Genomic DNA, 24,162 nt, shown 5'->3' with positions numbered 1-24,162 from the left:
CCTGACGTTGACCTACATTAGGGATGAAACTTTTATCAATGATCTTGTGAGGGGAGAAAAAGAATGTCAGGCTACTTTAGCCTTGTACCTAAAATTACAGAAGTTTCAGCCATAGTGTGTGATAGTAAGGACTTAGTTTGGAGGGCCAAGGCGTGAATTTTCTGTGGTTTCATGCATCTACGGATGTACACAACACTCCTGAGGTCTTAGAATGTACTAGGGAATAAGAGGAGACTACTGGACATTAGCTTTTAGAAATCTCAAATCTATACACCTTTGTCATTTGCTCAGACTTTACACTTATTGCATATTTCAGTCTATTTTGACATCATCATCTTCTTAAATTTTAAATAAAGGGAGAAATGAGAAATAAGACTAAATGGAAGAAAATAGGATTGATTGGTAAAGCCTTCCTGTGATGAAATATACTTTAATCAGCAGACCTTTCAGCCATTCAATTATTCTCCTCTAAGTTTCTGATTATATTCTGGTTGGTTAGAGTATGCTGGTTCACTCTCCAAGTGACTACATCGGCTGGGGCTGGTCACTGCTAAAGCCAGGATCCAGGAACTTCATCTGGGTCTCCAACATGGGTGCAAGGGCCTGAGCACTTGAGCCATCTTCTACTGCACCATCTTTCCCAGAAACATTAGCTGGAAGCTGGATCAGAGTTGGAGCAGCCGGGATTTGAACTGGTGCCAATATGGGATGCCGGCGCTGTAGGCAGCAGTTTAACCAGCTGCACCACAGTGCTGGCTCCAGGAGTAGTATTTTTCTTACTAATTTTTCAAAAACAGTTTCTCCAAATCACAATGAAAGATTAACCATTTTCTTTTTATTTCCTTTTCCAAATTAAATTTTCATCAAAACTCTGTTAGCTATAAGTGACCCTATTACAAAAATTTTAAACTATTTTAAAGTTCAAATACTTTAACAGAACCTAAATCTGGTCCTGATTTTCCCTTTGGTATATTAAATTTGCTATTGTGTTATCTATATTCCTAATAATTTGAATATTCCCCCAATAAATGCCATAAAAATTTAATTATATGACCACAGATATCTTTACTTTTTTTATTTTATTTTTTGACAGGCAGAGTGGACAGTGAGAGAGAGAGAGAGACAGAGAGAAAGGTCTTCCTTTTGCCATTGGTTCACCCTCCAATGGCCGCTGCGGCCAGCACACTGCAGCCGGTGCACCATGCTGATTCAAAGCCAGGAGCCAGGTGCTTCTCCTGGTCTCCCATGTGGGTGCAGGGCCCAAACACTTGGGCCATCCTCCACTGCACTCCCAGGCCAAAGCAGAGAGCTGGCCTGGAAGAAGGGCAACTGGGACAGAATCTGGTGTCCCAGCAGGGACTAAAACCCGGGGTAATGGCGCCACAGGTGGAGGATTAGCCAAGTGAGCTGTGGTGCCGGCCCTACAGATATCTTTTTATGAACCAAATAGATGTTTCCAGAAATATTACTGTAAAACTGAGGTTTAACACCCCCAAAAATCTCATTTTTCTATACAGCCTTTATAGTAGTCCCATTAGGTGGTGATGACAAAGTGACTTGGTCCGTACACACATGCAAGAGACCTAAATTCAGTTAATAGCTCCTGGCTTTGGTTCCAGCCATGAAAGTCATTTAGAGAGTGAACCAGTAGATGGGAATTCTCTTTCTGTGTTTGCCTCTGTTTCTTTCTATCTCTGCATCTGAGTTGAATACATAAAATACTATGATTAGAAATGGCATCTAGTGATATAGAAGCAGGAAAATGGTTGTTCCTTCTTTAGAATCTATCAGCAGCTCTGATGGCATAGGAGAAAGGGGGCAGTAGTAAAATCACTAAACAAATCACTTTGGCTTTATTCATTTCTCTTATGCCCTTCCACCCTCACTCAAATCTCTCATATGGGGGAAAAAGTCTGACTTACAAAGTACAAAGGAGATAAGTAGGTTCTAGGTGTGGCAACACAGAGAAAGGATGGAGCAAAACAGTAGCTACCTTGGAGAGTGTGAACTTATTACTGTGCTCTAAAGAAAATCCAGAGAACAGAAAGTCTAAGTCTAGTTCTATGATAGCAGAATTGTGCTGTTCAAGATAACTTTAAGACCTAAAAGGACATTTTAAAAAGAAGTGAGAGTTCAGAGTGTGCAACTATCCTGTTTTGCTTCTAAAGGGCATGCACCTGAATTAGTTTCCTAATCTGAACAGGTTGATTAGAATAAAGTTTTTGGAGCTGTTTGAGAATATGTCAACCAGACTAAACCACTTCTCTATCTCTGAATACTGTACATATAACCCTAGAATGTAAATTGTATCCCTATACACAGATGATACCGGGGCATATTTTAACTTTCAACATTTTTCTCAGTAACAAGCTATTTTTAATATCATAGCTATCTTACTGATGTTCCTTATATTTCTAGGCACATAGTACCCATTATCAAATATTTCAAATAGTGTGTGATCTCATTTTCAACTCTCAGTTAAATATTTTGATAAGATTCAAATATAACTAAATTTAAAACTTTAATCAAAATAGCAGTTCATGCAAAGTAACACTGTCACCACATGAAATAGATACTCAGCTATGTGACTACCCATATTGTGGGTCACATTAGCTATCTTTATCAGTAAGGCACAATTCTGTCATTGACTAAAGTAAAACCAAATCTAACCCACTCTCAAACTGCAGAAGAAACCAAAAGGATACATTCCTAAGGAGCAGAAAATGAAGATTGTGTTCCTATCACTCATCTCCCTGCAAACTCCTGCCCCTCTAGAGTGCTGAGCAAACAGATCTTCCTCCTAAGTACCATTTAATTTTAATTACCCCATTTGGTCTTTTCCAGATCCTTGATAAAAGCTTCCACTGTAACCCCAGTTATCAGCTGTGTTAGTTATTTCCAAGTTTCTCTCTCTAACTAAAGCACAAGTTCTCCAAGAGGAGGAGCTTGTGTTTGGATTCCTTTGGGTCTATTAGTTTTTCTTTTTTAAAAGATTTATTTATTTGAAAGTCAGAGTTACACAGAAAGAGAAGAGGCAGAGAGAGAGAGAGAGAGAGAGAGAGAGAGAGAGAATCTTCCATCCAATGGTTCACTCCTCAGATGGCCGCAAAGGCCGAAGCTGTGCCAATCTGTAGCCAGGAGCCAGGAGCCAGGAGCTTCTTCCTGGTCTCCCATGTGGGTGTGTGGGTGCAGGGGCTCAAGGACTTGGGCCATCTTCTACTGCTTTCCCAGGCCATAGCAGAGAGCTGGACAGGATGTGAGCAGCTGGGTCTCAAACCAGCACCCATATGGGATGCGGGCACTTCAGGCCAGGGCATTAACCCACTGGACCACAGCGCTGGCCCCTGAGTCTATTAGTTTTAACACATAGGCTTGTCTACAAAGGAAGTACAAGAAAGATACGCAAAATGACTGAAGATGTATTCTCTTGAGTAGGGAGAGAAAGAGCTCTGAAAAGTACTTGAAAGCCCTGAATTAACAATAAAATGAGAAAACTAACTGCTACAGCAGTCGGCATTGTGGCACAGCAGGTTAAAACCCTAGCCTGTAGTGCCAGCATCCCATATGGGCGCCAGTTTCTGTCCCAGCTGCTCCATTTCCAATGCAGCTCTCTGTTATGGTCTGGGAAAGCAGTGGAAGATGGCCCAAGTCCTTGGGCCACTGCACCCATGTGGGAGACCTGGAAGAAGCTCCTGGCTCCTGGCTTCAGATCAGTTCAGCTCTGGCCATCGCAGTTATCTGGGGAAGTGAACCAAGGATGGAAGATCCCCCCACTCTGGCTCTACCTCTCTCTGTAACTCTGTCTTTCAAATAAATAAAATAAATCTTAAAAAAATTAACTGCTGCCACTGTGTCCCAACAATCAAGGCAATGTGTCGACAAAATAGACAAATCTTAAATCTCCATTTCTAATAAAATTTCTTTGAAAATTTCTCCCTTAAACCATATTGTTGAGTATAACAGCCTGCTGTGAAGTCAAATATCAGATAATGAAAATTAGAGTTCAATATATTACTACTAAGCAAGTTAGTAAGTAAACAAATAAGAAGTTGTTGTAAATTTTTAAAAAGGTTTCTACTTTTGAATGTTTATGCAATATTTCCTCAAATAACTTCAGTATTATTGACCAAATATGTAGGTTATGTTACGTATTTTTACCACCATACCTACAAAGCACAACACACTAATATATATTACCAACAGTGACCCATGGCACTGACGCGGAGGCATTTCAACCTGGAATACAGTGCCAACAACAACAAAAAGAAGTCTGTGTAGGGGAAGGGACTGATTCAGAGCAGCTTACCCTATGTTTCAAACGAATGCCTGTCTACTCGAAGATAAACACTGACATGCCTTGGATGATGGGGCTTATGGCTGACTATGTAAATAAGCAAACTTAAACAACCCTCCCACACACACACACACAACACATACAGCCTGGTGGAAGATAATCAAAATGGCTTGAAGTGGTTTCCAAAGGAAAGGAGCTCACACTGTAACAGTAGGGTCAAACCAGCTTGGTTACTTAATTCAAGACTATAAATGCAAAAATAAGTTAATGTAAGGCTACAGACACAAAAATCAGCTAACCTTTTTAATGGAAGGTAGTAATTTCAGAGCCTTAAGTAATCAATTAGTTCAGAGAAATTATACTCATACAATATATAAAAAGAGATACTGACCAGTTCTACTATCATGTGTCAAGAAGACATGTTCATCAATCAAAAATATTTCTTTCTCCTCTCAAAAGTGTCTCCACTGTGGAGATTACAACAAAAGGTCATGTTTTGTCTTTGGTTTCTGAAAAAAAAAAAAAAAAAACAAGGTTGCACATATTGTGCTCCCTGAAATCATAACTATAAAGGTTGTGGTGCTTCTGGAACAAGTACGGAAACTAGAAATAAGAACATCTGATAATGAGATTGTTAGACTAAATATAATGAGATTGTTAGACTAAATATAATGAGATTGTTAGACTAAATATAAGAACAGGTCACATAAAGATTCACACTATATAAGCTACAAGTAATTGTAGATAAATCAGATTCTTAAAATACTCATTTATTACCAATTTAGAACTATAAGTGATTTTTTTAAAAAAACTTTCTGAGATAAGGGCCAAATTTGTCAGGTGAAACAGTTGATTGAAAGTTAAAGGAAACTTTAGAAAAGAGAGGGAAAGAACATGTGAAGAAAGAAAACTTGTTACCTAGTAACTATATGTTATGTAATGGGGCCAGGGGTTCCACACAATTTATAGGTAACTACAACTGTATGACATAGGTGCTATTGAAAATATAATTTTACAGATGAGGTAATTAGCAATCAGAGAGGTTAGTTACCTTGCCTCAAGTTATACGTTTAGTAAGTGGTAGAGCTAAGATGTCAACTTTGTCTTATTTCTTTGTGCTTTTTCCATTTTGCTTCCCTAAATCATGTATTTATTCTTAAGAACATACAAAGTTTGTATCATATAATTATAAATTCACAACAAAAATCAGGCAACGAAATGAAGTCAGGAAAACAATGCTATCAGAAAAGGAAGCTTAATTCTAGTCCTTCCTTCCTCCTCTGCTACCTACTAAGGTATGAAACTGTGGAAAAATAATTAAAATATCTAGGCCTTAGAAATTTAAGATGGTGGCATGGAGGGGAAAGGATTCAGGTTGATCCCCCTTATCTGTAGTATAACTGCCAGATTAATTGATTCCAATCAGCTCATATCATTAAATAAAATAAAATTTTATTGTATGAGTGTGACTAGAACTCAAATTTCTGAATTTTAAATCTTGTTGTCCAAAGAAGGATTGTGTCCCACTATCACTCTCTCCTTTAATACTTTGAACTGCTGTCTATTATTTAAATGAGTTGTATGACAATCTTACCTATGAATGCAAAAGGTACTAAACCAAAAAATGTGAATGATGGGAAGGTATTTCCTGCATCCTTTCAAGTTGCTGATTACTTATAAAGATATATAAAAATCTTTACTATCAAGACTTCAAATCATTTTTAAAATACACTCAGCAGTTCAAGAGAGTATAAATTGATGTGTGGCTTTTTTCTTGTTCAAGATATAATTTAACTTCTAGATTCAAAAAGCTAAACTAACTAACTTTCAAAACTTCTCCCTGGGAAGGACCAAATCGCTGCTGAGTAAGATATTCAGGTGAACTTCTCTCAACACAGATATTAATTTGAATAGCTGTTCACAAACTAATTCACCTTCACAAAAGCCAAAGCAAGGTGACCACAGTGCCTGTGGTTCTGGCATCCCATATGGATGCTGGTTCTAGTCCCGGTTGCTCCTCTTCCAGTCCAGCTCTCTGCTGTGGCCCAGGAGGGCAGTGGAGGATGGCCCAGGTGCTTGGGCCCTGCACCCCATGGGAGACCAGGAAGAAGCACCTGGCTCCTGGCTTCAGATCGGCACAGCGCCGGCCATAGCAGCCTTGGGGAGTGAACCAATGGAAGGAAGACCTTTCTCTCTGTCTCTCTCTCTCACTGTCTGTAACTCTACCTGTCAAATAAAAAAAATGTATAAAAAATAAAAAAAATAACAAGGTAGTGAAGAAGGCAACAAGGGGCACTGTGGCACAGTGAATTAAATCACAGCTGATTTGGGAGCTTAGGTTCCTGTCTCAAGTGACTCTGCTTCCCAATCCAGTCCCTGCTAATGCAATTGGAACATCACCAGATGACGGTCCAAATGCTTGGGCCCCTGACACCTCTGTGAGATACTGAGGGAGTTTCTGACTCCTGGCTTTGATCTAGCCCAGATCTAGCCATTGAGGCCATCAAAGGTGTGAACCAGTGGATCAAAGATCTCTCTCTCTGTCTCTGATGCTAATCCTTTCAAATCAATCAATCATTTTTCTTGTTTTTTAAGGGTAAGAAGGAAATTTTTACTACATCACCCTTCCCCAAGCTCCGAGCAGCCCAGTCTAGAGAGAAACAATTACTGCCTGGGGAAGAGGGAAGTCCAGACCTTAGACTTGAAACTCAAGACCAGGCTTGCGACTGTGAAATCCAGACTCAGAGAGGACGCCATGGTCTCTGCCTCCTGGACAGGACTCACAGACTAAGACTTTGGATCCTCCTCAGCCATGTACTCCTGCCTCAAACTCCAGCACACAGCAGGGCAAACTCCAGTCCCTGGGCAGCAGGGCAGTAAAGTGAGTTAGGACCTAGCCTTAAAGCTGCTTACCTTCAAGCAGACAGCAAAGAAGACCAACCACAAAGGAGTAGGGCAGGAAATTGAGATCAGTAGCAGTCCCACTACAGTGGCACCAGACAGACAGCAAGGCTCCTATAACCGGACCTGCATGTGCAGACAGAGACAAACCTGCCCTAACACCAGATGAAGAACTACACCCGTGTAGGAACAGACAACTCTTTCTCCCTGCATCACCTTCAACCTCCTAAGGGCTTGGCACACAACTACAAGATAATGCCAACTTACTCTCAAAATGGACAGCCAAGAGATCTCCCCCATCCCTGTTCCCCGACCACAGGCAAGCGAGGAACAAGGTCCAGCCATGAGGGAGTAGGGCAATAAAGTGAGCACAGAACTGCATCACAGATCTGGTAAAACCATCGCTTGGCAGGTATTAACAGTCCCACGGTCAGTGCTTGTAGACAGAGGACCAGCCCTTGTCACAGATGGAGACCACAGCCCCAGTGAATTAGACTTAGATCCAGGCCGACATCACATGTGGTTGATTGCAGTGGTCTCAGGTAGCAAGTCCATGTCAGCAGTTGGCAGGTCATGACAAATTTGCGCTTGACCATACCCGAGTCTGCAGGCCTTTTTTTTTTTTTCTTTTTTTTTTTTTTTTTTTTTTGCAGGCTGAAGGACTTAGGTTTGATCTAGCATTGTATCATAGGTGGCCACAAGACTGCTCATTCCAATCCTCCCTCAACCCTCAACTCCAGGCAGTACAACACAGAGAGAGTAACTGGGGTAAAAAAAAAAAAAAGGCAGATGGGTATTCAGGCATTGTATGGAAGCATGGGGCTGGCACTCCAGGAACTCCTGAATCCTTGCTGGACTTAGTGCCTCTGTGACAGCAAACACATCCCTGCCTACGTGAGCACCTGAGCAACCACGTCAGACCTCAGGGCAGCATTCCTGCACCTCAGGCACAGTGGACTGAGGGTGGTACCCTTGTGGCCCTGGACTCTGCCATACGAGCTGCTACCAAGAACCATGCATTCCTCGAGGACTGAGAAGAGAACCCCATGTCCCAAATGCCACTGTCATCCTTTGCTATGAAAGAAGACACTGGGAGACTTCACAGCATCCAAATTAAAATAAAGCCAAAATTCTTACCAGATACCCAAATACACATTTTTAGGAAAAAGTCTTTTACACAAAATCAACTGATTAAAAGTGAAAGAAGGGTCCAGTGCTGTGGCTTAGTAGGCTAAGCCTCCACCTGCAGTGCCGGCATCCCAGATGGGTGCTGGTTTGTGTCCTAGCTGCTCCTCTTCCGATCCAGCTCTCTGGTATGGCCTGGAAAAGCAGCAGAAGATGGCCCAAGTACTTGGGCCCCTGCTCCTGCATGGGGAGACCTGGAAGAAGCTCCTGGTTCCTGGCTCTGGATCAGCCCATCTCTAGTCATTGTGGCCATTTAGGGGAGTGACCACTGGATGGAAGATCTTTCTTTCTGTCTCTTCCCCTTTCTCTGTAACTTTGCCTCAAATAAACAAATCAATCTTGTGAAAGAAACAGCTATTCTGCCAGATGACAAATATCCATGTAGGAACACTGAAGTATGAAAAGGCAAGGCAGTATAACACCTCCAAAGGAAAAAATAATGCTTGAGTAACAAATTCCAAGGAAAAGAGACTTAAAAATACCTGATATTCAAAGTAATGATTACTAGGATGCTCAAAGAGATACAAGAGAAAACACACTCTGAGATGAACAACAGCCAGAAAACAATTCATGGCTTTAATGAGAAATTCAGCAAAGATACAGAGATCTTGAAAAAGAGTCAAACAGAAATCTTGAAAATGGAGAAATTCAGTGTTGAATAAAAAGTACAGCTGAAAGCCTCAATAACAGACTAGACCAAGCTAAGAAAAAAATATTATCTGAAATTCAAGACATCTGTTGGAATAAACCAGACCCCCCTCCCCTCCAAAAAAAAAAAGGATATAAAATGGAGATAGCCTTTGAACTGTGCAGGCCAATATTAAGAGAAATATACAAATTCTGGGGATTCCTAAGAATGAATATAAAATAGTAAGTCCCTACATTAAAAAAATGATCAGTGCCTGGTGTTGTGTCACACGGGGTTAAGCTGCCACTCATGACATGGATGTTCCATATCTGAGCACCTGTTTGAGTTCTGCCTGTTCTGCTTATGATCCGGCTCCCTGCTAATGTGCCTATGAAAGCAGCAGGAGACAGCCCAAGTATTTAGGTCCCTGCAACTCATGTGGGAGACTCACATGGAGTCCCAGACTCCTGGCTTCAGCCTGGCCAAGCCCAGGCAGTTGCATTCATTTGGGGAATGAACCAGCAGATGGAACATCTCTTTTTCTCTCTGTCCCTCTTTTTCTGTCATTCTGCCTTTCAATAAAAAAAAGGAAGAGCAAGAAAAAAAAAGAAGTTATAAAACATACAACCTAACAATGTATATCAAGGACCTAGAAAAACAAGAATAAACCAAACCAAATGTTAGTGCAATGGAAGAATTGATAAAGATCTGGGGATGGTATTGTGATCCAGTTGGCTAAGCTACAGCTTGGGAAGCCTGCACCACATATTGGACTGCAAGTTCCAGTATCAGCTATTCCATTTTTTTAAAGATTTATTTATTTATTTGAGAGGTAGAGTTACAGAGCAGGGGAGATGGAGAGAAAGTTCTTTCATCTGCTGGTTCACTCCCCAAATGGCCACAATGGCCAATGGTAGGCTGTTCTGAAGCCAGGAGCCAGGAGTTTCTTCTGGGTCTCCCACACACATACATGAGCCCAAGCACTTAGGCCATCTTCCACTGCTTTTTCTGGCCATAGCAGAAAGCTGGATTGGAAGAGGAACAGCCTGGATACAAACCAGCAACCATATGAGATGCCAGTGCCACAGGCAGAGGCTTAGACTACTATGCTACAGCACTAGCCCCAGTTATTCCACATTTAATCTAGCTCCACGCTAATGCACCTTGGAAGAAGCAGATGATGACTCAAGTACTTGAGCCTCTGCCACCCATGTGTAAAACCAGGATGGAGTTCTTGGCTCCTGGCTTTGGCCTGACCCAGACCTGGATGTGGCCATTTGTGAAACCACCAGGTGAAAGCTCTCTCTCCCTCCCTCCCCCCTTTCCCTCCTGTCACTCTGCCTTTCAAATAAATCAATCACTTTTTAATTTTTTTATTTGTGTTATTTATTTGGACAGCAGAGTTGTACACAGAGGAGGAAGAGACAGAAAGAGATATCTTTCATCTGCTGGTTCACTCCCGAACCGAACATAAAGGACTAGGGTTGGGCCAGACCGAAGTCAGGATCCAGGATCTTCTGGGTCTTCCACATGGATTCTGGGGTCCAAGCACTTTGGACTCCTTCCACTGCTCTCCCAGGTGCATTAGGGAGCTAGATTGGAAGCGGGACAGCCAGAACTTGAACTGGTGCCTATACAGGATGCTGGCATTGCAGGTAGTCATTTTACCAGCTATGCCACAACACCAGCCTCTCAAATAAAAAAAAAAAGAAAAAAAAAGAAAAAATTTTTTCTATTTGCTTTGGCTCTGATCTTTTTTTCTTTTCTTTTTTTTTCAAAAGATGTCTGCATTTTTTTTCATTTTTTATTTTTTTAATTTTTTGACAGGCAGAGTGGACAGTGAGAGAGAGAGACAGAAAGGTCTTCCTTTGCCGTTGGTTCACCCTCCAATGGCCGCCACGGCTGGCGCACTGCGGCGGGTGCACAGTGCTGATCCGACGGCAGGAGCCAGGTGCTTCTCCTGGTCTCCCATGGGGTGCAGGGCCCAAGCACCTGGGCCATCCTCCACTGCACTCCCTGGCCACAGCAGAGAGCTGGCCTGGAAGAGGGGCAACCGGGACAGAATCCAGTTCCCCGACCGGGACTAGAACCCGGTGTGCCGGCGCCGCAAGGAGGAGGATTAGCCTAGTGAGCCGCGGCGCCGGCCTCTGATTTTTTTTTCTAAGATCTTCCATCTGCGGCGCTGGCACCCCGGGTTCAAGACCCAGTCGGGGCACCAGATTCTGTCCTGGTTGCTCCTCTTCCAGTCCAGCTCTTTGCTGTGGCCCGGGAAGGCAGTGGAGGATGGCCCAAGTACTTGGGCCCTGCACCCACATGGGAGACCAGGAGGAAGCACCTGGCTCCTGGCTTTGGATCGGCACGGCGCGCCAGCCATGGTGGCCATTTTGGGGGGTGAACCAACGGAAGGAAGACCTTTCTGTCTCTCTCTCTCACTGTCTAACTGCCTGTGCAAAAAAAAAGAAAGAAAGAAAGGAAGAAGTTGAAAAAAGTTGAAGTATCCCTATTTGCAGATGATGTAACTCTTTATACAGAGTAATGTAGACTCCACCAAGAAACTATCAGAACTGATTAATTAATTCAGTAAAGCTGCAGGAAACAAAATCAAGACCTAAAAATAAGCAGTATTTTTATCATCAATAATGGGCTCACTAACAGAGAAATTAAGAGCAATCCTATTAGCAATAGTTATAGAAAAATGAAATATCTTGAAATAAGCTTTAATTTTTAAAAATTTATTTGAGAGAGAGACACAGACAGAGACAGGCAGCTCCCATTTGCTGGTTCAATCTCTAAATGCCACAACAGAAAGGGTTAGGTCAGGCCTAAAATCCAAGAACTCAACCCAGGTCCCAGAAATGGAAGGCAAATTACTTGAGTCATTACCATTGCCTCTGAGGGTCTGGAGTAGCAGGAAGCTGGAGTAAGTAGTGAAATCGGGTATTGAACCCAGGCACTCCAAATGGGACACGAGTGTCTTAACAGTTTAAGTGTGAGGCCAAGATCTGCCCTCCCATCACCCAGAATAAAATTTAACCAAGGACGTGAAAGACATTTACAATAAAAATTGCAAAGCACTGATGAAAGAATGTGAAGAAGACAAAAAAAAAAACCCACAAAGTTCTCTGTATGCAGATTAGAAAAATTAATACTAGTAGAAGTCCATGATACCTGAAGCAATTCACAGCTTCAATGTAATTACAACCAAAATGATAGACATCATTCACAGAACTAGAAAAAACAATCCTAAAATTCATATAGAAGGACTTTAAAAGAACTCAAATAGATAAAGATATCTTGAACAACAAAGTTGGAGGCATCACAACATCAGATTTCAAGACATATTATAGAGTTACTGTAATAAAAAGAGTATGGTATCAGCATAAAAACATACAGACTATTGGAACAAAATAGAGATATCAAAAATTAATCTACATACCTACAGCCAATTGCTCTTTGATAAATCTGATAAAACTCATACCAGAGAAAGGACAGTCTCTTACATAAGTGGTGCTGGGAAACCTAAACCTAAATATCCATACCCACGGGGCCGCACTGTGGCTTAGCAGTGCCACCACCTGCAATGCTGGCATCCCATATGGGCACTGGTTCCAGTCCTGGCTGCTGTACTTCTGATCCAGCTCTCTCCTGTGGCCTGGAAAAGCAGTAGAAGATGGCCCAAGTTCTTGGGCCCCTACACCCATGTGGGAGACCTGGAAGAAGCTCCTGGCTCCTGGCTTTGGATCGGTGCAGCTCTGGCCATTGTGGCCATCTGGGAAGTGAACCAGCAGATGAAAGACCTCTCTCTCCCTCTGCCTCTGCCTCTCTATAACTCTGCATTTCAAGTAAAAATAAATAAATCTTTAAAATAAAATATCCATACCCAGAATCCAAAATGTCATCCCATGCCTCTCACCATAATCTAAAATCAACTCATAATGGAAGAGACATAAATGTAAGACCTGAAATTATGAAACCCCTGGGGGAAAACATTGGCAAACCTTAATTTTTTAAAAAAAAAAGACCCCAAGAGCACAGAGAGGAAAGGAGAAACAGACAAATGTGATCATCCCAAACTAAGAAGCTTCTGTACAGCAAAAGGAACAAATCACAGCTGACAGAAAACAGTTACAAGCTGTGCATCTAACAAAGGACTATGACTCAGAACATGTACAGAACCCCAAACACCACAAAAACGGAACAATCCAGTTAACAAACAGACAAAGAATCTGAATAGATATTTCTCTGGAGAGGAAACACAAAAGAAAACAAAAGCATGAAGAAATGTTCAATATCACTAGCCTTCAGGGACATGTAAATCAAAACCACAATGAGGTTGGGAAGGGTATGGCGAGAGAGAATGGAAGGAGACTGGGTAACAGGCACCACACACAGACAGAAGGCACTGGTTCCAGTGTTCACAGCACAGTGCTCCTGTTCCACTATAGCTCACAATAATGTGTTATACACTGCACAAAGAACCGGAAGAGAGCAACTAGTAGCTACCAGAACACAGATAAGCTGAGGACATAGAAAAGCTATTTCCTGGTTTCAGGTATGCTTTGTATATGTAGTGAAATACTGTACCATAAAAGTATTGTGTGGGGAGCAACTGAGACTAGACTAAATTACTGGAACTAGGACTAATTCTATGCATCTGCTCTCCCACAATATGGCACTGGGGAGGAGCAAACAACTTCGCAGCTGCCTCATCGGTTTGACTGATAAGCTGCAGGAGCTGATCCTGCTCCTGATTGGAGGAGGAGAGCAGCGTGCTCGGCGTGTGGGTAGCAGAGTTGGGATTGGTGGAAGAGGACTATAAAGGAGGAGAGAGACAACATGCACCAGGAACATCTGAGGGAACACCTGAGGAACATCTGAGCAGCCCCCGAGAGAGCCGGCCGGCGGTGTGCGGCTCCTCCATGGAAGCGGGGAAAGCGGCGGGGGGGTGCCGCCCCTCCACGGAGGTGGAGGGGCCGGCAGCTAACCCGGGATGGCATCGTTCCTCCGCGAGTGGGGGACTGGCAGCAAACCCGGGAAGGGCCGAGCAGACAAAAGAACAGCGCAGAGTCCAGTGTCATTCCTCCGCGAATGGGGGAGCGACAGTATTGCATGCTAATCAAAAATATTTTAATAGAATAATAATAAAAAACATTTTACCAAGGTAGTCTCTGACTCAGTGATATAGAGAACATAACATGTTGAGAAAGGGAAGCGATTTTGGAAGCTCTCTTCAATATAAGAAATTAGACCACCACTATTTGAAGCCAAGTAACTTTTACTGTCTTTCCTTAAAAAATATATATTATATATATAAATATATATATAGAAACATTCCTTTTATTCTTCAATTAAAATTCTTTTGGAATATGAAATTAGTATTTCTTCAGAGTAAAACACCTGTCAGAAAGTATGAATACATTAAAAAAAAACAGGAGTCACAAACATCATGTCTTAAGAATTAAGTCTCCAGTCACCCTACTATATCAATGGTAGGATTTATTATCTAAAGACACAAAGAAGTATTTTGTGATTTTCTTGCATTCAGAAACTTTTTTATTTTCTTAGATTCAGCATCAGGGTCCCTAGCTAAATTATTATAATAGAACACTGGCTAAGACTTATAATTGATTATCATTAGTTTTTATTATTTTGTGTGTCTCTTAAAGTCAACATCACATTTAAAGATTATTACTTCAAAATTATCCCTTTGTTAAAAATCAGAGGATAATACATTTTTTCCTAACAGCACAGCTTGGGAAAATATACTCATCAATGATGCCAAGTTAAATTAAATTAAAAAATAGAGTAAACTTGGTGAAAAACTACCATATATATGAATCTAGAGAAGAGGTAAATATGATTTAAAGTTTATTTTAAAGCAAGATACAATAATTTGCATTCTATACTATGCCATTTCTGCAATGCCAAGATAAAGGAGTATTTTGAGTTTCTCAGAGAATGCCAAATAATTGGTCTGAGTTCAATCTAACTTAATTGTCTAATAAGGTAAGTTTACTATGGCTTTTCAACTATATAAACAGACTAAAATCTATCAATAAATGAGACAAAAATTAAATTATTTTCTATACTGTGCAGTATGACATTATACTTTAAAGACCTTAAAAAAATTACATGAATCAAAAACCAAACAGACTTCCTAGGAACTTTTGTAGAAAGTTATAATCTAATCAAAAAGATTTGGGGAAACATAGGGTAATAAAAGAGAAGTTAACAATGTTCACCTTCAATTAATTTCATAGGTCACTGTTATACCATCTAATAAGATAACTAAAAACATGCAAGCAGCTGGTACTGCAGCTAGACAGATTAATGTAATAGTCTGTAGTCATATGGGCTGGTAAGGGCTCGCCTCTTTTGGCAAGGAGGTCAGTTGCCCTTGGGAAGGGGGTGGAGGATGGAGAAACAACATTCCTTCCACCATGTGGCCATGTGTGCTCCATTCCCTAAGTTAAACATCCACTGCAGCACACACAGGAAACTCTCTCTTCTTTCACATCTGGCAGTTTTCTCTCACATGTAACTTGACAAAAAACATATAACATTGGTCTATAAAACCTGTAAGATGTACTGCATGAAACTAGTAATATATTCTCATAACACATCACTGCAAATTAGTTGGAAGCCAAATACTTAAATTTAAACCAACACTTCCAAAACAAGATGTGGCCTAAAACCATTCAGGCATCATATAACCCCATAGAAGTGTCTCAGGAGTTAAATCCATTTGTTTTCTACCTCTCTGAATCAATGAAGAAAACCACTAAGAAATATAAATCATTGTAAAACCTCATAGGCCATAAAAATAAATCTGTGAGTATTAGACATATGAAGCTGTAGTTAGTGTCCATAGATTTAAGTTCCATAATTTATTTGTTATAGTTCCAGATATCACTTCTTTTTTTTTTTTTTTTTTTTTGACAGGCAGAGTTAGGGTCTTCCTTCCATTGGTTCACCCCCGAAATGGCTGCTAAGGCCAGCACACTGCGCCAGTCCAAAGCCAGGAGCCAGGTGCTCCCTCCTGGTCTCCTATGTGGGTGCAGAGCCCAAGCACTTGGGCCATCCTCCACTGCCTTCCTGGGCCACAGCAGAGAGCTGGAAGAGGAATAACTGGGACAGAATTGGCGCCCCAACAGGGACTAGAACCCGGGGTGCCAGCGCCACAGGCGGAGGATTAGCCTAGTGAGCCACGGAACAGGCCCTGCATTTAGATTTTCAAGAGGCTTTGTTTTACATGTTTTACCCCAGTATTTAAGAGTTGTGGGAAGGAAGCAGATCAGACAATATAATGCCCTTTTTACAGATGAGAAACTAGCTCGTTACCCTGGACATAAGCTCTAGTATGTCAGTGGTAGGCTTAAGGCCTGAGCTGTCTGATTATGAAGAAAGGTTAGGATTTCTGAGGCAGTTTAAATAGTTGTTACACAAAAGGACTTCTGAACACTGGAAAATTTATATATTTTTAATAACCTGTTACTAGCTAGTTTAAAAGAGCTATAATGGCAACAGAAAAATAATTTTCATCTTCTGAAGCAAATTTTACTAATAATTCTGTGGCTATTTTAATGTGACACTGCTACATTTTTCTAGGTTTTGTCTATTAATATTAATAAGAAAATATACACCAGCACTGTGCTTCTATGAATGCTACATTTAACCCAAGTGCCAAATTCACAATTAAGCTTATTACATTATGAGAGCTACTGCCTACTGGGTAGAAAAATATTAATTTCACACTTTAAATACTATAATACTATTTGACAGCAGTGTTGGCCTGCCAACTGAATCCTTTCCTGTTTGAGCTGTAACAGCCCTATTGGCTGAAGAGCCCTAAAAGGGCATTAACAAACAGCTCTTAATTCAATCACATTTGCATTTTAACCTTTCGTAGGTACTCCGAAAGAAGTCTTTAGTACTGTAAAAGACATATGGGAAAAACAAAAAACAAATTATAATAAAGGTTAATACTACATGTACATTTGTTCTAATTAGTGTGCTGTAGGATAGGAGAGCAACAGATATCTGATGTAAGCTCATTTACAAGAATTTGGGTTATTACATTTTCTGATACTCATTATTTCTGCAGATAATTACATATCACAGTAATATTATCACATTTTAAAAGCACAAGTCCTAGTTCCTTGCTATTTATTCTAAGATTAGAATCCTCTAAGATATTGGATCTTATACATTATCCTGTAATATTGTATATCTCTGTATTTACTACCTACCTTCAAGAATTAAAAGTCTCTTCAGAGTCCAAAGCAGAACTTGGTTCTTCTTCCATTTTTATTAGAATCTCCTGGAAAAAATTTTAAAAACACACTAAAATAATGGAGATTGCAAAGCAACGTTTCAGTTGAACAGCTGTGTAACAGTTCTATGCAGTATATTAGCCAAAAATAAAATGTCCCCTTGCCCCTTCCCTAAATTATCTTTTGTTCTTCTTTTAGGAAAAATACTCATCTTGCAGCCACAAGCACTCCTAATTTGCATAATAATGCCATCAATGTAATTACTAAGAAGAATAAATGAAGTATAATACAGGTTTTTTCCTTAAAAATTTATACATTTATAAAAATTTATACTTTTTATAAATTATATATATAAATTTATACATTTATAGAAATTGAGGCAGAGGTGAACAGAAAGCAGATTTGGTAGAATAAAAATACTTTTACTAAAGAAACTTAAAATGCTAATCAATGCCAATATAATATATAATATATATTAAGTATAAATATAAGTTCTCAAAATACATATTTCAAAGTTTAGTTATGAAACAATAGTTTCCCATGATTAAACAGATCATTCGTTCTTCAAAAAAATTATAAAACTGGCAGAAAATCCTAAAATGCATAAACCACTTAGTTACATGCTAGCATTTTCATAAAAGGGAGTTTTCTGTTGGTGAGCAAGGCTCCATGCTAACAGCTGGGACAGCCAAAGAAAAAACTCAGGAGAGAACAGACCCGGAAGGTTTTCCAGCTCCCATTTCTCCACCTGCTAGAAATTGAGGAGGCAGAGATGAACAGAAAGCAGATTTGGTAGGCGGTGGCCAGAAGCAGATTTTAGGGCGGCAGGGGCGGCGTGGGGGCCGCGTCCACAAGCCAAGGGCAGCTGAGGGGCCGGGCGGGCCGAGCGCAGAGCCGCCCGCGCCCGCGCCCGCGCCCGCGCCTCCTGTCTGTCCTCTGGCAGCTTCCTGAGCCGCCGAGGCCGGCATCCTGCGCTGGGCTGGCGCCCTTCAGGTACATGATCCCGCAGTCCTCGGCCACCAGGACTCCAGGCTGCCGACGACGCAGCTGCGCGGGGCAGCGGGTCGGGGTCAGGGCGGCCGCGCCCGGCCCGGCCCGGGCCTCCCCCGAGGGCCTCGGGGATCCGGGGGTCCCCGCTCGGGCGAGGCGCGGGGCTCGGAGGAGGGGGCGCGGGCGCTGGGGAGGGGCGGGGGCTCTGGGGAGGGGGCGCGGGCGCTGGGGAGGGGCGGGGAGCTCTGGGGAGGGGCCGCGGGCGCTGGGGAGGGGTTGGGGGGTCTCTGAGGAGGGGGCCACGGGCTCTGGGGAGGGGGCGCGGGCGCTGGGAAGGGGCGGGGGCTCTGGGGAGGGGGTTGTGGGGCTCTGAGGAGGGGGCCGCGAGCTCTGGGGAGGGGGCCGGGGACTCTGAGGAGGGGGCGCGGGGCGCTGGGGAGGGGCCGCGGGCGCTGGGGAGGGGCTGGGGGGCTCTGGGGAGGGGGCCGGGGACTCAGGAGGGGGCGCGGGGCGCTGGGGAGGGGGCCGCAGGGCTCTGGGGAGGGGGCGCGGGGCTCTGAGGGGGCGCGGGGCGCTGGGGAGGGGCTGGGGGGCTCTGGGGAGGGGGCCGGGGGGCTCTGAGGAGGGGCCGCGGGCTGTGGGGAGGGCGAGGGGCTCTGGGGAGGGGGCGCGGGGCGCTGGGGAGGGGGCCGCAGGGCTCTGGGGAGGGGCGGGGGGCTCTGGAGGGGGCGCGGGGCTCTGAGAGGGGGCCGGGGGCTCTGGGGAGGGGGCGCGGGGCTCTGAGGAGGGGGCGCGGGGCGCTGGGGAGGGGCCGCGGGCTGAGGAAGGGCGGGGGGCTCTGGGGAGGGGGCGCGGGGCTCAAGGCGGGGTCGTGGACTCTGGAGGGGGCTCTGGGGAGGGGGCCGGGGACTCTGAGGAGGGGGCGCGGGGCGCTGGGGAGGGGGCCGCAGGGCTCTGGGGAGGGGGCGCGGGGCTCTGAGGAGGGGGCGCGGGGCGCTGGGGAGGGGCTGGGGGGCTCTGGGGAGGGGGCGCGGGGCGCTGGGGAGGGGGCCGCAGGGCTCTGAGAGGGGGCCGGGGGCGCTGGGGAGGGGCGGGGGCTCTGGAGGGGGCGCGGGGCTCTGAGAGGGGGCCGGGGGCGCTGGGGAGGGGCCGCGGGCTGTGGGGAGGGGCCGCAGAGCTCTGGGGAGGGGCGGGGGCCGTGTTGCAGCCCCTCGTGCCCCCGCAGGACCGGTCTGGCGATGGCTGTGGTGACGGTGATGGTGTTCACGGTATGGTGTTGGTGATGGACGTGTGTGGTGTGGCGGCTGCGGAGCCCCGGCGCCCAGGGAAGGCCCAGAGTGGGCCAGCAGGGGGAGCCTGGGAGGTCCCCGCCCGCCCCGCCTCCTGCCCGGCTTCCCGCCTGCCCCGCCTCCCGCCCACCCTCCCCGCCCCGCCTCCTGCCCGCCCTGCCGGTCCTGGCCCCTCCCCGCCCGCTCACAGGAAGAGGTTCTCCAGGACATAGTGGTAGTCTGGGCAGCTGCTGTCCTGGAGGAAGCTGGCGGCATAGACGATGATGGCGTTGAGGCCCTCGCTGTGGTAGCCTGTGAGGGCAGCCATCGCTGGGCTCTGAACCACGCAGGGACACGGAGGATCTTCCGGACCCAGCAGGGGGTCCGACCTCCAGGATGACCACGGGTGCCCGAGGGGGTCTCACCTCCGTGGGTGATCACGGGTACCCAGGGAGGGGGGTCTCACCTCCGTGGGTGACCACAGGTAACCGGAGGGGTCTCACCTCCATGGGTGACCACGGATACGGGGGGGGGTGTCTGACCTCTGTGGGTACGGGGGGATCTCCCCTCCGTGGGTGACCACGTGGTAACTGGGGGGCCTCCCCTCCATGGGTGACCACAGGTAACAGGGGGGTGCCAAACCTCCGTGGGTGACCACGGATACCCGGGGGGGTCTGATCTCTGTGGGTAAGCACTGGTATGGGGGGGCTCTCCCCTCCGTGGGTGACCACGTGGTAACTGGGGGGCCTCCCCTCCATGGGTGACCACAGGTAACCAGGGGGGCCTCACCTCCGTGGGTGATCACGGGTACCCGGGGGGGGTCTGAACTCTGTGGGCAACCACGGGTACTAGGGTAGGGTCTCACCTCCGTAGGTGAGCACTGGTACGGGGGGGGGGGGAATCTCCCCTCCGTGGGTGACCACGTGGTAACGGGGGGGCCTCACCTCTGTGGGTGACCACCTTCATGTGCGGCCGGATCATGCGCAGGTCGATGCTGTGCTCCTGCTCCCTGATGATGACCGTGGGCCACAGGCCCCGTTGGCCGCACCGCTGTCCTCTGCCGCGCTGTCCCCAAACAGATCTGCGCTGTCCCCAGGCATGTTCTTGGCGGTGGCTACCGGGGTGTCACCTGGAAGAAGCACCCCTGGGGCTGGACGCGTCGGCCTCTCACAGCTGCCTTCATTCTCCCGACCTGGCTGCCTGTCCCTTTACAGGACCTGGCTCAAGTGCCACCTCCTCCAGAAAGCCATCTGTGATTGCACCTCCCATACACTTGACTCCTAACACTTCCTGGGTCTCTTCCCCTTTAACTGAAGCGAACAGCCAGAGGCCCAGGGGGTCACAGTGGGCTGCTCCATGTCCCCCACCCCTCAGCAGAGCCACGTTGCTGACAGCAGGGGGTGGGGACTGGGGTCCACAGCTGTGCCATGGAAGACACAGTGCTGGGGGTGGAAGTCAGACCCAGCTCCCTTCCTGGTCACTCCCCAGGCCTGCAGTGCTGGGGCGGCAGCGCCATCCGGGTCTCTCCGTGCTGGGCCAGAGCGCCCAAGCCACCCCTGCAGCCGGAGTCCGGAGCAGAGCTGGGGATGGAACCCAGGATCTGATGGGGGGAGCGGGCGTCCTCCTGGCCTGCCCTGGGGTCCCGCACACAGCGCTCCCCTCTCGGGCTCCCCGCTGAGCTCCGACCTGAGCGCTGGGTGTCGCGCGTCCTGTGGGGACCTCTGGGCCCATGTTTGGTGTGGGGATGGAGACCAGGGCATCCCGGGTCAGACTGCGCCCCGACCAGAGACCCAGGGCTTCTCCCGCCTGCCGGACGCGGGTCTGAGAGCGCGTGACCCGCCGTGCCGCCCGCACCCGCTCTCTAGGGCTGCCCGGGAGCTGAGGGCCGGGCCCCTGACCACCGGTGTCCCGGTGAGCCCGCAGAACCCTGCAGTCTTGGGGGCGGGAATCTCCACGTTTCCAGAAACGCACACGGGGACGTGGGTGCCGACGGTGATCCCGACTGGCCTGGGCCGGCGCTGTGCTGTCCCCCAGGTCCCCTCCACCCCGAGGCCTCAGCGTTTTCCAGAAGGCCACGCAGGTGGAGGCGGACACTGGAGCCACTGGGGCGCACCTGGAACAGCGGGCGCCGTGTGTGTAAGGACGGACAATTGTACGTGGCCCTCAGTGACATCTGGAATGCTCCCTGGCTTCAGGGCTCGGCGAGATCGTGAAACACCCGACAGTCAGAACCGAAATGTCATTGTAGTTGTCACTGTCGCTGTGAGCTTCGGTGAGGCTTTGCCCCTGTGCTTCGCCGGGTTTGCAGGGTCGAGGAGGGGAGGGGAGAATCGTCATGAATTGATGAAGACGCTGACACTGGACGAAATAGACACGGACTTGGCTTTGCCTTCCTCCTTGTCCTCACGGGCACCACACGGGAACAAGATCCTCACCACACAAGAGGTAGCTTCACTCACTGCACAGTGTCCACCTTAAAAAAGAAAAGTTTTTAAATTGCTTTAAGATTTATTTATTTACACGGGGGTGGGGTGGGGGAGAGAGAGAGAGAGAATCTTGCATCTGTCAGGTCACTCCCCAAATGCCCACAGCAGCCAGGGTTGGGCCAGATGGAGCCGAGAGCTCTACCCAGGACTTGCACATGGGAGGCACGGGTGGCTCATCACCGCCAGCTTCCTGGGTACATTAGCAGGGAGCTGGAGCGGAAACAGAGGAACTGGGGCTTGAACCAGAACCCTGCTACAGGCCACTGCCATCAGACACTACAGCCTAGCCTACGGGGCCAGGACACACACCCCAGGATTTTTTCAGCTGCTGTCTTGACAACTTGTTACAGCCGCCCTTGTGAAGTAATAATTAACTGCTTGTCTCTTAAACGTTCTGAGAAAGCACCAGAAACTGGGATGGAGGCCTGCTTTAAGCACAGCTCACTGACAATGCCAAGGCCGTACCTGGGACCCTCCTAACAGTCCCCGAGGCATGAGAGCTATCGGGTGTGATGAGTGATCTGCGTGAAGGTGCCCCAGGTGTTCCTGCATTAGCTGCGGCTGCAGGGATCCCCTTCCATGGAGTTCTCACGTGTTTATAAGGACAGGAGGCTGAGAGAGAGGTTTTCCCTCCGCTGGGTCATTCCCCAGAGGGCTGCAATGGCAGTGCCAATCTGAAGCCAGCAGCCAGGAGCTTCCTCCAGGTCTCCCATGCGGGTGCAGGGGCCCAGGGACTTGGGCCACCTTCTGCTGCTTTCCCAGGCCACAGCGGAGAGCTGGATCAGAAGTGGAGCAGCCGGGACATGAACTGGCACCCATGTGGGATGCCAGCACTGCAGGCGGCGGCTTTACCCGCTGTGCCACAGCCCCAGCCCCTGATGTTTTTCTATAGAAATATTTTGTTCAGAAGTCTGAATGACAGCGGGGGTGGGTGCAGTCTTAAATGTGCAGTTACACTTGCCCAATGGGATGCTGATTTTGCAAGAGGGAAGCAGCCCAAGGCATGCCATCTGAGCAGGCAGAGGCCCTCCTTATTTTTCAGAATCTTTCCTGCAAGCTTTTCCCTTTTCTTGGGGGGAATCTCCCTGTGCTCTTTCCAAACTGCTATGAATGATTTAAGTGCTGAGCCTTGAGCCTACTGCCAAGCCTAGAGTACATCGGATCCAGATGCTGAGATAGGCCAGAATGGTCCAGCCTCTGTACCTCCCACACAGAACCACTAGAGGGCTATACTTGGGATGAGAAGGTGATGAAGGAACCATGGGGAACCAAGCACCTCAGGCGATGCCTCTGAAAGCAAATATTAAGCTATTTGCACTGGGTTGCAAACTCCAGGGCAGGAGGCCCCAGGGCAGGAAGCCATACTGGGAGTCCACAGCCCGCACTGCCTAATATCCTGCGTGGGGTGCATTGATCACTGATTGTTGTAAATCCAGGGCTCCCAGCAGTCCCCTGTGGGTGCTCTGGGATTGTAGTTGTGCGGTGGGTGCAGCCTGTGTGTGCTGGGTGAGGCGTTCAGCTCAGCTTCAAGCTCCTGGCCACAGTGGTGCTACACCAGGCATAACTCAGGCCAGGTAAGAAGGGCTGATACCAGGGGCCAGCACTGTGGCATAGCAGGTAAGGCCACCACCTGCCATATGGGATACAGGTTTGAGGCCTGGTTACTCCACTTCTGATCCAGCTCCCTCTATGGCCTGGGCCCCTACACCCCCGTGGGAGACCTGGAAGAAGCTCCCGGCTCCTGGCTTCAGCTTGGTTCAGCCCCAGCTGTTGTGGCCATCTGGGGAGTAACCCAGCAGATGCGAGATTTCTCTCTCTCTCTCTGTAACTCTGCCTTTCAAATAAATCTGTTTTTAAAATCATAGGAAATAAAACCACTTTCATGGCAAAGAGAAAAAAAAAATAAACATCAGAATCTGGTTTTAGACTGCAAATTCCTACAATATAACTTCCAAATATCAGGATACATTCATTCTTGTAATATTTAAAGCTTAATAATTTAATGATTTATCCAATTTTATCTTATGATTTTAATCCACTCTGAACAACTCAGCGTGCCACTGGAGATTCCCACAGTGGTCCTGGTGAAGTCAAATAGTAATTACAGAGCTTTCAGTGTAAAGATGAGATTATTTTT

At 46.6% G+C, this 24,162-nt stretch overlaps 2 long non-coding RNA genes and 1 other non-coding gene across 3 annotated transcripts in view; 1 reads left to right on the top strand and 2 right to left on the bottom strand.

Annotated features, from left to right (window-relative positions):
- LOC138847881 (uncharacterized) overlaps nucleotides 1–21,179 on the bottom strand; it is a 90,311-nt gene extending 69,132 nt beyond the window's left edge. The window contains exons 1-2 of the long non-coding RNA XR_016223709.1: nucleotides 20,484–21,179; nucleotides 17,258–17,328 (exon numbers count right to left, since the gene is read on the bottom strand). This is a non-coding gene — a long non-coding RNA (uncharacterized LOC138847881). The remainder of the gene's footprint in view (nucleotides 1–17,257; nucleotides 17,329–20,483) is intronic.
- Nucleotides 1–24,162, top strand: part of LOC100347036 (uncharacterized) — an 876,288-nt gene that overhangs the window by 479,187 nt on the left and 372,939 nt on the right. The window lies entirely within an intron of this gene.
- LOC127488998 (uncharacterized) overlaps nucleotides 21,647–24,162 on the bottom strand; it is a 45,950-nt gene continuing 43,434 nt past the window's right edge. Inside the window, exon 3 of the long non-coding RNA XR_016223732.1 lies at nucleotides 21,647–22,012. This is a non-coding gene — a long non-coding RNA (uncharacterized LOC127488998). The remainder of the gene's footprint in view (nucleotides 22,013–24,162) is intronic.

Source organism: Oryctolagus cuniculus, chromosome 17 (genome assembly GCF_051225735.1).
Source record: "Oryctolagus cuniculus isolate XC-2025 breed Fujian yellow rabbit chromosome 17, ASM5122573v1, whole genome shotgun sequence".
Lineage (NCBI taxonomy): Eukaryota > Metazoa > Chordata > Mammalia > Lagomorpha > Leporidae > Oryctolagus > Oryctolagus cuniculus.
The sequence above is the reverse complement of the archived record's forward strand: the minus strand, read 5'-3'. Positions and strand labels throughout refer to the sequence as shown.